Source organism: Tympanuchus pallidicinctus, unplaced genomic scaffold (genome assembly GCF_026119805.1).
Source record: "Tympanuchus pallidicinctus isolate F22 unplaced genomic scaffold, pur_lepc_1.0 scaffold13, whole genome shotgun sequence".
In the NCBI taxonomy this organism is placed as follows: Eukaryota; Metazoa; Chordata; class Aves; order Galliformes; family Phasianidae; genus Tympanuchus; species Tympanuchus pallidicinctus.
The window spans coordinates 10,803,756-10,819,504 of record NW_026294648.1 but is presented as its reverse complement, the minus strand read 5'-3'; the positions used below and the strand labels follow the sequence as shown (position 1 = coordinate 10,819,504).

Genomic DNA, 15,749 nt, shown 5'->3' with positions numbered 1-15,749 from the left:
CAAATTATGAGTTGCTTTTGTTATCTCCTACAAAGCGCACTGAATGCTTCACATCAGCTATCTTGTAATTTAGTTCCACAAAAACACTCGCATTCACCAAAAACAACTTTTTTTTGGTTGGTAGCACATGATAATTCAGAACAGAATTAAATAATCTGCTCTGTATAAAAAGTACTGCTTACTGAGACATTAGACACTGATTAAAGTGAACTAATAATTTTCATATCCCATACTGCCGCACATCCATAAATGAAAATATTTTCTTTTAAAAGCTACTATGAATTTGACATTTAGATTAGCTGTGCTGCTCGTCTAACAGGCTTCACAAAGGTTCTCATTATTTTAATATGAGTTAAGTAAGCAAGCAATCAAGAGACTCCAAACGCAAGGGGGAGGTGTATGTATTACCATCACACACAGCTACAAACAGCAACCCTGTTAACTTCAGGAAGATATCCCTGATTAAAAGCAGTAAGTTGGAGATGATAGGTTATGAGAAAGAAATAATAAAAGTCAACCAGTTCTGTTCTGCTACTCCCATCCCACCTAAAAGCCCTTCAGCATTCACCAAAATTATCTACATTTGCACAGTCCTATAATCCAAAAGCATTGATGCCAAGTCTGATGTGTATCACCTACACTAACTCAGCATTTGTTTTATTGTTCTGTCACTGCTACATGAAAAACCATATTGATCTTATTTTTAATATATACTAACTACAAATACACTAAAGCAGAGTCCAGAAAACAACATCAACTGTTTTGTTTCTCAGGTAATTTCAGCCTTTACTTCTTAACAGTACTCATTTTTTATTTTAAAACAGAATTTTTCAAACACCCTTTGAAGTTCTTTTGCAAATGGTACAGGGTTTTTATCAGGTTAAAATCAAACCCTGATGTTTAAACTTCTGCTTTTAAAATTCTCTGGCAGACATCACTCACATTTAATCCATCAAAGAAATAATACATCTTCAATGATGAAACTGTTCATGCACTTTCAGAAGATGAAAGTCTATAAACTTCTCCACCTTGTCCTAGTGAAAGGAAACGGGATGGTTCTTCCTATTGTCTTCAGGAAGTTTGAGTTCATGATCACAAATCTTCTGAGGAATTTACTGCTTCCAGGGTTTCCAGGAACCTGCACGATTTGTGCTCCTACTTGCACTTTTGCTCCACATCCCAACCAATCCCAAGTGTTCAGGTACAGCCATCCCCAAATCACGATCAGAACAGTACTCACTCACAGCCTGTTCTCTTTTTGTTCAATAACCCTCTTACAAATAATCCGCATTTCCTTTAAAGGTTACCAAAATGAAGTCCAAACACACTTCTTTTAAATGCAATGTTTTATCACTTGTATGTACCCAAGCACATATGGATGAACACACAGTCCAGTTAAGTATTTTCACCCGAGTCAGTATTTATGCAGGTCCTTGAAACACCAGGTTACAAAGCTGTGCTTAATTTAAATATACAAATGAATAAATAAACTATTCAGAAGCACATAAGCAGCAACAGAAAGTGAATTTTGGTCTTCAACAAAATTTTCAGTGAAAAAGTAAGGTGAGAAGTTAGCCAGGGTCTGTATAAAAAATACTTCTGAGCAGTTGCATCGGAAGCATAATGAAGACAGAAAAGGGGATTGAGGAACAAACAGAAAGGCATAAAAGGTCTCCAAATCACCACAATGCCACCTGCAGAAATTAAAAGTAATTATTGTCAGGCACTTCTGAGCTCCCTAACCAGACACAGCTGCCGTGAGGACAAAAGCCAAAAAAACAATGATGTACCAGAAATCCATGCTGTGCCATCTGCCACACCAAAGTCGCTCTACTTCAGCATTAAAAGTTGACAGAGTACAGCACAGTTCTAATGTATATAGCATGACAGTCTGAGGATGCTGAGTGGTCCGGATCAGTTACGGCAGATATGCCAGTACTCTTTCTAAGCTCAGCAACAGCAGCCTTTACACTGCTCTTCAGCCTCTACTAATCCCTGCTCTAACTGTGCTGCAGTAAAAGCTCCAGAACTGTACTGTATGAGATATTTCAAAAACACTGCATAATCATTCAATAACTCTGAAAGCTAATACAACTGAGGCTGAAGTAGATGGTTTCATTAGTAATGGCACGGTACTGACTGAAAGGATGGAAGCAAACATGCGGCAAATCAAACACTGGCATAATCTCCAATTAAGACTACTGCCAAGGCTACTATTACTGAAACTTCTATTTAACTATTAAGAAAACTTTCTGCAACTGTCTTAGCTCCAGCTCACTGTGGCAAGGAGGGCTATTTTTCAACTGGCTTATCTGAAGATCATTTCCATCCTCTTGGATGAATAATTAGCAGCAGCAGAAACACACTTCAGAGTGCCTCACATTGAAAAATGGACTTGCAAACTGCTGCAATGTGGACATCCTTCTACTTTCAACAAATAAAAAGGATCACAGAGAAAGCCTAAGGAGCTGAATCACACACTTCAAAGCTTCCAGTTTTTTCTCCCCTTTTACACTTTACATTTCTCTTCCTTTAGACATCTTTGCCCAGTTGTGCTCAATCACAAAGCATCCAGGAAATAAACTGTGCCACTTACTGCCAAATACGTGCAACTTCTCCAACACTAACAACAAAGAAAACCCTGAGTCTCAGGTCAGCTGCAGCACTTTGCTTCCCAAACCCTGCCCTGGCGAGGGACAGCAGCTCCTGTGGGCCCCGCGGCACAACCACCAAGGGCGCACCACGGAGCTGTGCTCTGGGCAGCTCTCTAGGTATGAATCTTGATTACAAGTGCATAACAGATTGTGATGGTGTGTGCTCAGGCACACCTGCATTGTGCATATGGCAAAACAGCCAACTGCCATTAGTAATTTTCAGTCTGAAATTTCAGTTTTGTCAGGACACTGTGTACTCTCCTTTTGACAAGTCTGCATAACTCTGCAGCACAACACACAGATTTAGCCCTGAAATAACCCTTCAAGGACATGCAAGCCAACATAGTTTATACTCAGGTTGCAATGAAGTCAGATTCTGCAGCTGTATTCTGAGCCGCAATTGAAGAATGCTTTTGCATCACAATTCTCAACCCCAACTAGGAGTACACAGCACCACAGGCCGCAGCACTGCAGAGACCTGCTATTAACGGGGTGCTGTCACTGTAACTGACCTAGGTGCACTACAGGGCCAGACTCACAGGGCATGTGCTCTGCTCCTCCAGCCCAGGCTCCTGGAGCACTGGAGAATCATATACACAAAGCTGCCTGCATCTCTAGGCTGCAAACCGTTAAAACCAGTGGTTAATTGTTTACTCGAGTGCCCTCTACGCAGATACTACTGAAGCTCACTCCTCCATGAAGTCTCAGGAATGATTTCAACAAAAACGCAGTTATACTGCATGGCTTCAAGATCACAACTGCAAGGCCCCTTGCAGAGCCCCCCAGCCCCATCATGGGCAGCGCTGACCTCACCCCGCTCCCAGCATCAGGTGATGAAGGGCACTGCCTGGGGCCCTGAGCACAGCACAACTCACTGAGCAGCAGATGCCTTCCTGGAGAACCAAGAAACTGAAACTCAGTCACTCTCCTGCACTGATGGACCTCAGAATCTTTCTTTTAAGTGAGTCCTTCATGTTTAACTGATGTCCAGCTACTGGAAATTGGATCTTGATGGTAAACCCAATGATTCTAAGCATTTTGATACAACTCTGGGTATCTGCTAATCTTAGGCTCAAGCCATAAGGTTTTAGGTCTATTTTTCAGCTCCCTAATTAGTTAGACTGTGCTCCTCCTTCATATTAGTTTGAAAGCCTTTCTGTCAAAACTGTGAACAAGTAAATTAACTAAAGGAGAACTATGAGTAATCAAATCTTGAGGTTTGCAATTAATTAAATGTAACGGTGAGTCAGTGAACTGAAGAATGGTCTTATATTAAAACAAAACATTTAATTAAATTAACAGCCAACACATTGCAATTAATAATATTCAAAAGAAAAATGAAACTCAGTTCAGCCTTGCCATATTACTTCAGTCTAACAGTCAAACATTGTGCATCAGCTTGTTTGTTATTTGCATTCAAAGCTGCTATGGGTCAAATATGATGTGCTAAAACAGGAATAATGAAACATCTGGTAGTATGAAATGTTAATGTGAGATACCATATTGCAAACAGTGAAAACAATTTTGAAACATCCAATAAATTAGGCCTTTGAAGACTGAAAAAGATAAGCTTTCTTTCCCATTTTCTTCAACAGGAAAATTACAAAATGCATATAATGTACTTAAAATTTTCAGAATGCTTCTATGAATTCACTAATTTGAGCACTCACATTAGAAAATAAACGCTTCTCTATTGCTGAAATGAATCATTCTTGTTTAGCAGGAGGTAAAACCTTGCTACGAACACGGATGTCTGGTAAACCAGTCTTGAATAAGATGTCTAAACGAAAGACTACAGCATTAGAGCAGTCTGGAGACATGTCTGAGCTTCAATTTGAAGAATACACAAATGTTAAACCCAAATTTATGCTTACATGTAGTAACATTGATAACACCTACACGAACACAGTCACTTACACTCAAGCTGCTATGCAGCATATTTTACTTGAAAGGTAGCCTGTATCTCACAATAAACTGAACTGCAGCTGACCCCATTGGAGGGAAACAGAAAAATGGGATCTACAAAGAACACAGAGAGAGCTACATTATTTCTTTTTCTCCATTCTTACAGTGTCTTACCAGAATTGATTAATCTCATGACATTTTCTGCTCTTTTTTACAGTCTATGCCATGAGAATGATTTGTCAAGACTTTTATGCATAATACTTTTAGTGTTCTGCACTACTGTGACCTTTACCTTCTTCTGTATATTTGATTGACTGACCACCCCACTTTTGATCTACAAGTTTCAGAAGATGGAAGAACACATGGAGTAGATACATCAGCCACTGAATTGCAGCTGAAAAGTTTGCAATCACTTTATATGCATAATTTCTAATTCTTCTGTGCATATTTAATGCAATTTTAGTGAGATATCTTTTACAGAATAAAATGAAAATTCTCATGTTACATAGTACAATGAAAAACTGTGCTTTAATATAGAAAAAGAGTGAAAAAAATCATGCACTAGAACTCAGATTTGAGGAAGGACAAAACAAATTACACTAATACTCAGAATCATCCAAATTCTCAAACTATCAGATTAAGCTTTTCTTAATGCTGTCACAGACTAAAATCACAATTATTTAGATTGAGGATGTAAAAAATTAAAAAGTAAACTATAAATGTGTTAAAATACAAAAATCAATTCTATTTGAAATAAAAAAAGAAACACTACCTCCAAAGTCCTACATATTGAGAGGCCACAGGAAAGGATATGAAGGTGATATTATCTGCCTCAAAAAGGAAAATGTATTTTAGACACCAGCCTCACAATCTGTACAGCATCACTAATTTCAGTCATTCTTTCGGAATGAAGATAAATAAAGATGGTGGCACGCACCTGCATTCAGCCTGTGCAGAACAGTCACCTTTTGACATATCCTGGATGGAGCAGTGTTCGATTAGCTTGGGTCAAATTCACAGCACTACAGCTTAGCCAACAGTCAGGGAAGCTCCTGCACAGACAGGGCCCTGGGTGCACAAACACCTCCACGGCCACTTTCATCAGCACTCACTGCATGTGTCTTGCATTGCAGGACTCAGTTACCCTCAGCTAAGTTTTAGAAAATGTATGGGTTCTGGAGAAAATAAAATTGACATACATAAATTCCAGCGTAGCAGCCCTCACATTCACGAAAACTTACAGATTCTGCAAATCCACTGTCATCACGGAAGCCTGTCATGGTGCATGTACTGCCACCCGAAATTAGAATTAGCTGTTATTAGGCTTTTTCCTCACCTTTATTCCTTTCCTACTAAATCAATTTCTGTGGATTTAAAGCACTTCTCCTAATCAATAATGATGGGGAAACAGCTGAAGTTTTTGGAGGTCCTTTCAGTTAAACACCAAAGCGTCTGAAAGCTTATCTGGAATTGGCATGAATCTCTAGAGCTTGTAAAATTAACTGAGCTGGAAGGCCTTCTGAGAATAAGGATATCTTTGTGAGCAATTTCAAGCTACTTCCTACTTGTGACTGGAAAATACCATACAAACATTATTCTTTTTTTCAATCAGATGGCATAGCTCAGCTGTGTCCCAGCTGTCTCAAAGCATGATTAAAAACCTGGTTATTTCAAGGATTTTAAGTGAATACTGAATTCCATACAGTATTTTAGACAAAACCTCAATCTACTTATCAAGATCCCTTCTTCTCAGCACTGCTGTTAGAAGCAGGGTTGTTGAGAAGTTTCTCTGGCCACCACTGCTCCCTGCAGCCAGACAAGTCAGACCCAGAGGGCTCTGAGGATCACACTGCACAGGTTCCTGATGTAGCCTTCCAGAAGCCAAAGCCTTACAGAAGAGAAACACTATTCCAGCCTTTCCTCAGATATTTGCAATGAGCCAAAGCCAAGCAATGATAGAAATTCTGCTTGCAAACACATAATTTAAAGTACCACGATAATAAACTGTTCTCCACGATGGTTGGCACTGGCAAGACACAGAACAAAGGGCTAAGACTGGTGATAGGCAAACTCAAATGAGCTTCATCTGAAAGTGAAGATGAAGTGCTCAAACAAGGATACAATTCTGCCTTCTTCATAAGCACTGCAATCTCCAGTTTTGCAGCAATCTGTCTGCAATCAACTTACAGTCAGTGGGATTGTTTGCAAAGATTAGATTCTTGTTACCAAAATTAATGATGTAGACCTTTAGTTGGGCTGACAACTTGTGTCACTTCATACAGCAACATTCATTGCAGGTTCCTCCACTGAGTTAACCTGCTAGACTACCTGCTATGTATCATCCCTTCATATACATGATTTTTTTCCAATACCTGAGAAATCTGTGTCCATTTCATAAAATATTCAAAAACATTATGCTTATTAAGCATAGTATACTAACCAATGTAAAGAGGGAGCCCGTGCTTTCCAATATGAGTTTGAAAGCAGCATCACTTAAGAACAAAAACTCCATCCCAACCAGTTGCAACTCCATGCTTCACATGGTCCTTGGGAAGGCAGCCTTTGTCACAAAGTCCCTTCTATCAGCAATGAGTATTCTACGTGGGCCTCTGTGGTGTGTCTGATCAGAGGTGTGTTACAGCATAAACATTTTGGCTACTATCTCTACCTAAAATGAGATTTTAGATTCGTTGATTTGAATTTCAGCAGTGTTTATGCAGTTATCCAACCAGCCACACTGGGATAAGGATAACCCTTCACAGAACATTTCAGCACATCTCTGCGTGGCAAGAACAAAGGCGGCCAGGTAGCGAACGCTGCTCAACGCTTCCAGCAGCTGAGCTGCTGCTGGGGCACCTCCTGCACACAGGTGATGGATGTATGAATTTCTAGCAGTGCAAAGGAAAAACAGGAGGCCCTAGGCTGGAGCTTGCCAGATGTAACTTCTAGCTAGTTTTGCACCATAAGTAAAGAATCACAAACAGCAATATTTTCCTCTGGGGCATAAATTAATGACTATTGATCACACAACCAGGGAGTGTACGGAATGTGATTACAGAAGAGCGTGTACCTTAACTTTCTTAACATCTGCTTGTTCTGGTCTTCCTGTTTTAAGTTCCTTCAGTTTTGCTAAAGCTTTTTCAGGCACATTTACTTACAGAAATAACAGAGGAGACAAATAATTTAGTCCCAATGGGCTAATATCTTCTTTGTTTATGAAGTTATGCTAGAATAGCTATTTCCATTTTATGCTATGAAAGGTAAAGTACATTTTTCAAAGCTGAGAAACTGACTGGAAGCTTATTTTCTTGTTCCACCCTGTGAATAAAAATAACACATAGAAGATGAACTACACAATTTTCAAAACCTTAAAGGATATATCACTGCTCATTGGTCAAGCTGAATTAACTTGCAGTCTTAGAGCCAAATGGAAGCTCAAGAAGGAGAGAAATAATCTAGTCAGTGAACTGAAACACTTAGCTATCTAAAATTATGCAAATATTCTCTTTGCCCTTGCAAATCTTTCCAGATAAACTCTAGTGGTTTTTACTCTTAAGTTTGCATCAGTACAGCAATTTCACTTCTTATAAAACCATGGCCAGAAGCATTTTCATCTTAAGTTTTGTTCAACAATTTCAATAGTCAAAGCATACTCAGATTTAAAATGGAGTCTCAGATTTTATAATTCAAATACATTTATTTTATAAACTAAAATATATTCAGTATCTTGGACAAGATGTACTGAAAATTACTTTTTGCAATTGAGTAAAATACTGCAGAAACCTATTAATCTTGCTTTTCTGTAAACTGACGTGTCATCCCTTCCAATTGCTACTTCTAGAATTATCACACTATACAGCACTCAGTTTTTTGTCAATATTAATATGGTACTCCTTGCAGCTCTCTTTTTAGAACCAAGAGTTAACTTTTTTTTCCTCACATTGAGAGATTATCATATATTCTTCTAAACATATCCAGCTAATATTCCTGGGTTTCTAGTGAGAATTTAACTCTGGTTTTAGAAATTTAATATGTGATCTGTCAACATAGTGGTTAATTAAAAAGAGACATTTTATTTCTTCTATAGACATTGCTTTCAAATATACATTTTCAGTATTATTCTACTATATCAATTAATTGAGATTTTCACAACTGTGAAACTGTGTTGATGAGGACAGGTTTAATAGTAGGGTTTTGGCAGATGAGCTACTAAATGGCCATTATTCAAGTCATCTCAGTATGGTAAATACAAATCTTAACTGTAATTGTGTTACTCTATGTAGATTTAGGAATCGGTGTGTATTTAAAACAGACTCCCTTCACCTACACTGAGAACTGAGACAGTTTCCAAGATCCTTATCTGTAGAAACAGATGACAAAAAAAAACCTTCATAGTTCTTTTCAGGAAATAAAGGATGCAATACCCAGTATGCTATCTCTCCCTCCTTCTTTCAAAAAGCCACTAAATTCCTCATACTTGAGAAGAAAATTAACCTTTTTGCTGATTAATCAGTAGGCAGCTTTGACTGGTGAAGAGAAAACTGTATTACAAATGAACAGCTACCTGTTATCAAATTACAAGGCATTTTCATCAAAGGACCAAAAAATGCAGTGCATTGACCAGTTAACATGCTTCCACTGACCTGGGGGGTTTTCCAGTTAACAGCTTCTGAAGAATGCTTCCTTTTGATTCTTGTCTCTGACACAAAAATGATTGTCCCATTTAACCACTGTTCTATCACATACATCAGAGAATCCTATTTACTCACACACTACTGGAACATTACAACACAATAGTGTGATTGTCTCTGCGAGAAAATGTTGAAGATTGACTTTTTTTCTTTTTTCTAAAAAAGGGAGTAAGATCAAAAGCTAACTTTAATAGATGTTTGACTAAGGTCATACTCCTAGGAAATGGAACACTGAAGATGAAAGAGAACAAATAGATTTGGCTTTTGATCTCAGCCAAATGCATTTGGCATTGTTTAGCTTTTATAAAATACTTCAACTTTAGGCAATATCATGACTAAAATGAATTGGTTGAAGTCCTGAGGTTTTAATAGATCAGTAATGCTTTCACATGTACCGGCATTTGGAAAAACTTCTTGCTTAAATCCTTGGCTAAACTTTGTTCTTCCTGGAACCAACTCAGACCAAACTTGGTTATTGTTGCTTATACTAGATATGTATGAACAATTTTAAGATTATATTTTCCGACTAGACGAATTTCAGAGGTTTTATCCAATAGTGATACTAAATAATACTGGTGATCCTTGTAAGGAATTTAAGGGAAAAGTGCAGACTATTAAGAAAAGATATTGGAATTATTTAAATAAAACAAATCCTGTGTTCACAGACAATGAACTGATATGAGACCAAATTATTTCACAGGTTATAATTTTCCTAGAAACACTGTGGACATCAAAATTAGGAAATAAAATATTCGCAAGGGAGGAATGGATTACAAACTATTAGTTTCACTTTCTTCAGTAATAATGTTGTTTCCTGGCTTAAGACAACTTGATTAATTAAGGAAAAAGACGGGATAACATTAATTAAAGCAACATGCTTAAATTACTTCTATTGTTAGTCATTACTAGCCATTAGAAGCACTGCAAAAACCTATAAACCACTTAGTAGGCCATGCTCTCAGAATTTACAAAGAAGTTTCATCAGCTCAGCCTTTGACAAACAACTGTGATAAGAGGAAATACATCAGCTCTGAGCTTCACATAGCTTTTTTAAAGTTTGGTAAGAAGTAATGATTTATGCTATAAAACACACTACTACAAAAGATGTTGTATCTGTATCATAGAAACATTTGGCCTCAAGAACGATACAGAAATAACTTCCTGATCTCATTTATCTCTTACTATATTGTACTACTATATGATAATAATGATACAGAGCTGAGAAACACGAAAAGTAAACAGTCATTATTAAAAGCAAGATATCTGACCACAAACTCAAATGTCGTCCAGGAAAGGAAGAGGTGACTCCTTATTCCCCTTCTACACTCATCATGGTACGCCCTCCAGAGATACTGAAAATGACACAGGAAGCCACAGCCATTTACTTTCCAACATCAAGCCAAAAATTCAACCACATGGAGTAATAACTCATTCCTTCCTTATGCTGTTTATCTCTTAAAAAGGGAAAATATCTTTTTTTTTAAAAGCACATTGTTCATCGATACTTCTTCTGTGATTTACTTTGAGATATTTCTGCTACTGAGGCAATACATATGATCTGCCAAACCAACCTGGACACTGTACAGCTCTGCAGACCAGAAAACCCAATGCACTTGAACTAACTCTTCCAGGCACAGAACACCTGCACCCAGCTATATTTTAACTGTGTCATTCTCAAATATTACAAGCATGCACCTCCCTTCAAGTACTAAACGTACTGGCAAGATCCTGCCATCCATCACAAATGAAGCTTTTCTTATTTCTTAGCGCTTGTTTCTGTTTACTGCCACAGAAAGACTTGCACCTTCAGCCAAACTGGAAACTCATCATTCATGTTCTACCCAACTTCAAATGCAATCTAGTATTGATCTATACTATTGTAAACCCGATGCATAAAAATCCCTGCCTTACAGCAGAACTAGTAATTGAAAAAAAAAAAGGAAAAAAAAAAGCCCAACAAAAGCCTCCAAACCAGTTAGGTTGGAAAAGACCCTTAATATTACCAAGGCCAACCAACAGCTAACACTGCAAGCCCCGAAGTGCTACATCCACACACACACAGCCACAGAATCATTTAGGTTAGAAAAGACCCTTAAGTAACTTGATCAAAGATAGGAAAAAAAACCTGCAAATAAGCCAACTATCTAAATATTATTAAATATTTCAGATGTATGGTAAACAAAGCTAACAAAGCTATCTCTTGAGTCTTCCAACTCTTATGCTGCTGGGCTTGAGTTTCAGAACACCCTGCTTCTTGAACAACAAATAAGCAAATAAACTCTCTGTATCTAGTTCTCTGCAAGAAAACTAATGTATTTTAAGAAGCAGAACAAAAATGAACTTCTATCAAATAAAATACACAAGTATATAAAACAAAAATTAAGTAAAACAGAAGCAGATTAATTTCATCCTTAGTAACAATATAAAAGGCCCAGCCTTACCTGGTGGAACATATCATAAGACTGATTTATATTATGAATATTGAACTACTGAGATATATGCATATATATCAAATTTTGTAAGAGGCATCATGGGATCACACCATCTGCTACGAAGACATCAATAACTGTACCTTTTAAAAAATAACAACCAGAGCCTGAAAATGATCACAATGAGGTTTTCTTTTGTTTTCTTTCTCAATGTCAGAATTTTCCAAAGAGAAACAGCAGCACATGAGAGTAGAAGAGAACTGCCAGCAGCACCTGTGCCACGCAGGCAGCACAGTGCACCCAGGGCTCCCTGGCAGACAAATCTCACTGTGGGTGCACAGGCTCTGCACAAACAGGTGAGGGCTGAGATTTACTGTGCTGCTGCTCCATTTAAGCGTGAGGTGAATGCTAGTCTTCTTGCAAGTACTAGGTAATGCAGTAGCCCAAAACAAAATGTCAACTCTCCATGAAGAACACAGAAGTTCTCTTTCCAACATAACGTGTGAACTAGAAGATCACATACTGCAGCATCTTGATTACTTATTGCTGGAAGAAACACACATCACCGAAAAGATGCACCCTCGCAGCCATTATATGCACGTCCAGATGCAGACAAACGTTGCAGGACATTCCATATCAGCAGTACTCGTAACTGTGGTGATGAAATACAACAGTATCCAATGAATTTCACTGCTGTCTGCTGGCCCAGGTCTGACAAGAGCATGTAAAAACTTTTTGCCTCTTCTTCAGATACCAAGTCTGATTGGTAGCTTCTGAGTTCTCAAGCTTCTGAAATGAGGACAGTCAGACAGCTGCAGTCAAAAGGATCACTCTGTTTGCTAGTATCCATTAAAATCTTTAAGCCAGAGTCAGGGAAGAAAGACACGGCACATGCGCCAAGTTCCTAAGTAATTTTTGCTGCCACAAGCAAACCATTAGAAAATTCTAAAAATATTAACTGTAACCACTTTAGCAACAGTCTGTGATTATTCACTATATGTGTTATTTAAGGTACTCCCTTGTGGATTCAGAGTGAACAAGTTCCCCAACTAAACGCAGGCCCCTAATTAGGGAAAAGAGAGACCCTGGGCAATTTTAGCCCTCGGCAAACATATATTCCTAAGCACACAGTAACAAAACTGGATTTTCTTCTGTTACAACCGTGATAGGTTCCCAGATGTAGTTAAGGCTGTGGCACTTTAATTTTGCCCAGCAGATAAATGGTTTTGCTCTTGGGCAGAAATATTTAGTCTCAAGTTGTGTGTAGAAAAAAATCTCTCTCTGGGCAATGAGTTATTTTTCTCTTTGTGGAAGAGCTCACAATACGATGAGCATAACAACAAAAATAATGAGATGAAATGGAATTGTAAACCACTGCAGAAATAAGAATCTATTATGAATAATTCTCACCAGAAATCTTGGAAACTGGACAATTTTCTGCCTGCTCTCATTTTGTTTAGTCAAAACATAAAAATGAGAGGGAGATCTGTACAACTGGATTTCAACAGGCTTTAGTCACAACTTCCAGTTGCATTCACTCACAGCTGAGTGATTGTTGTCTTCTGTTCTTGTCTTTCCTACTTGGCCAAACTGAACAGAAGGCAAAGATGACTACTGTCCCCTGACACATTAGTATTCATGATGGTGAAAAGTAAATGAGAACTATTTCATCTTCAGAGTGCTATCCTAACACATTAACATCTAATAGCAATATTAAAGTCACATTACAGGGCCTTAATCCAAGGCAGTAATAATGCTGTCTAGTGTAATAAAAATATACAGTAAAATAAATATTTTGGCCACCTAATTTAGGAGTCTGAAAACTATTCTTACCAATTTGAAAGACTTCAGGGGAGTCAGAACTAAACTTTGAGCAAGCAACATTACTGTAATTTTAACAACTCAATTCCTTTTTCCTTGCTTGCCCATACTTTCCCACAGAGAAATGAATGCTACTTTATCAAGATCTCTCATGTTAATGTCTTAAAAAAGAAAGGAATAAACGAACAAAACAGCAGCAATGAATTATGAAATCACTAAGAAAATAATCGTAATGAACCAGAGCTCAGGAATTCTGCATCCCTCCTGCACACTATCTGCAGCACACTCAGTATTCTGCTTACTTCTGAGATGTTCCTTACCAGATTTTTATTAGAAATCCACCAGAGGGACCACCTCTAAGCAAGTGCTTTCCATGCAGTTTTGCCAAGTTTTGCTTTTTTTTTTTTTTTTAACCAGAAAAGTAATCTTTGAAGAAGGTGTCCTTCGTGTAAAAGATTTCTGTCCAAAACAGATGGGCACTGATTATTCTTACCAAATAACCCAGCACAATTAGAGACAATCTGGATACATAGACATATAATTTACTGGTGAGTAAATTTAATAGTTAGTAAATAATGTGCCTGGCTGTAAAAGCTGACCTTTTTGTTGGCTAAGGACTTTGTAAATACATTATATCAACTTCTTTCTTGTTGTAGGCGATGCAACACTTACTGTTTTACATTTACAGGATTCAGTGTTACCTTCAAACTTCTTGGCGCTCTAACAGTGCAGGATTCACACATTCATTTGTTCTCACTTTGTTATGGGCTAATGACATTCCATCCCCAATAATGTCTTACTGCTTGTTCCTCTTTTTTTCAGAAATTGCCAGACTGAAATCATTGAAAGGCGTCTAAACAATACTCCAATATTCCCATAACAGCACATGAAACACTAGAGAAATGGAATTCCCCTAATGTTATTTTATAAGCTATATTTACCTCTTTTTTTTTCCAGCTGCTCTCCTGCTATGTATTTCTTAGATACCATGATACATGACAAGCTAGATAGTATCAATTAGAAGTGATGGCAGATGAGGTGAGCCACCACAAAGAATGTCTTCCATTTGAAATTTCTGCTCTTTATCTTTCTTGGAGAGATCGTTCTGGTTGGCCTGGACTTCTGCATTTGATGAATGGGTCAGCAGCTAGAATCTGTATGAGTAAATGAGTAAGATGCACATCTCATCCCTCAAACTGTAATGAAAATCTTTTCGAGATTGGATTCATGCATTGAGATGACCTAAGAATATGCTTCTGTTGTTTTACATATTACAATGTAGCTCTCAACTGACAGCACAAAAACCAATCAGCACCAATCATTTCTGAATGCTGGGACAGAAACTGATACGTGGGTGGTGCTACAATAAGCAGATGTTGAATATTATATTAATTTTAAAAAACAGACAAAGAATTTAGTGAGGAAGACTTTTCTCATTGTGTATATTTTGATTAACTTTTTGAGACACCACAACTGGTAACACTGGAAAAACTTCAGACTACGTTGCCAAATACTGTCACACTCTTTCCCTCTCTGTTCCCCCATTCCATCCTCTTTCTATAATATTTAATTAGCAGATAATGAAATTACTAAACCAAACTACAAGCCATCGCAGGCATGAAGCCAAACCAATGCACAATGATCTGCATGTACAAATACTAGTTACTCTACAGTTATCCCAAAGGATGCAGAGCTCTCCTTCCAGCCTTGAGAAAAGCACCGAAGTCAGTCTTAAACTTTCATGTTAAAGCTGCTATGTAAGCTCCCCCACAGATAGTTTCTATTTTCACAACATAACATTTCAGAAATTCTTGGCCAGCTTTTCATAGAAGTTTACTATCTCTAGAAACTGCTAGCTGATGATTTAGTGACATGCACTAAAAACTGTTCAGGAAACCGATTCATTGTCTTTGCTCAACCCATGTCGAGTTTGCTCAAGCTTCTGTTTCCTCAGCAAGGCCATTAACTGATATAAATGATATTTAGCAGCTGGAGATTCATTCCTTCATTCTCTCTTTCATGATGGAAAAGGATTGAATTTTCTTTCAATTATTAAAAGCCAAGAATAATGATACCCTAAAGTAGGTGAAAAAGTACAACAAAAATATATATCAGCTGTTACAGTCTGGACAATGAAATACAAAAATATGAAGAAGAATATCCACAATCAGCACATAATTTATTGATTGCCCTTTCTCAAATGGAGGTCCATCAGCTAGTTTAAAAGTAAAATTACGTACTAAAATAAC

General features: G+C 37.7%; 1 protein-coding gene across 5 annotated transcripts in view; it reads right to left on the bottom strand.

Annotated features, from left to right (window-relative positions):
• DACH2 (dachshund family transcription factor 2) overlaps positions 1-15,749 on the bottom strand; it is a 264,433-nt gene that overhangs the window by 92,177 nt on the left and 156,507 nt on the right. The window lies entirely within an intron of this gene.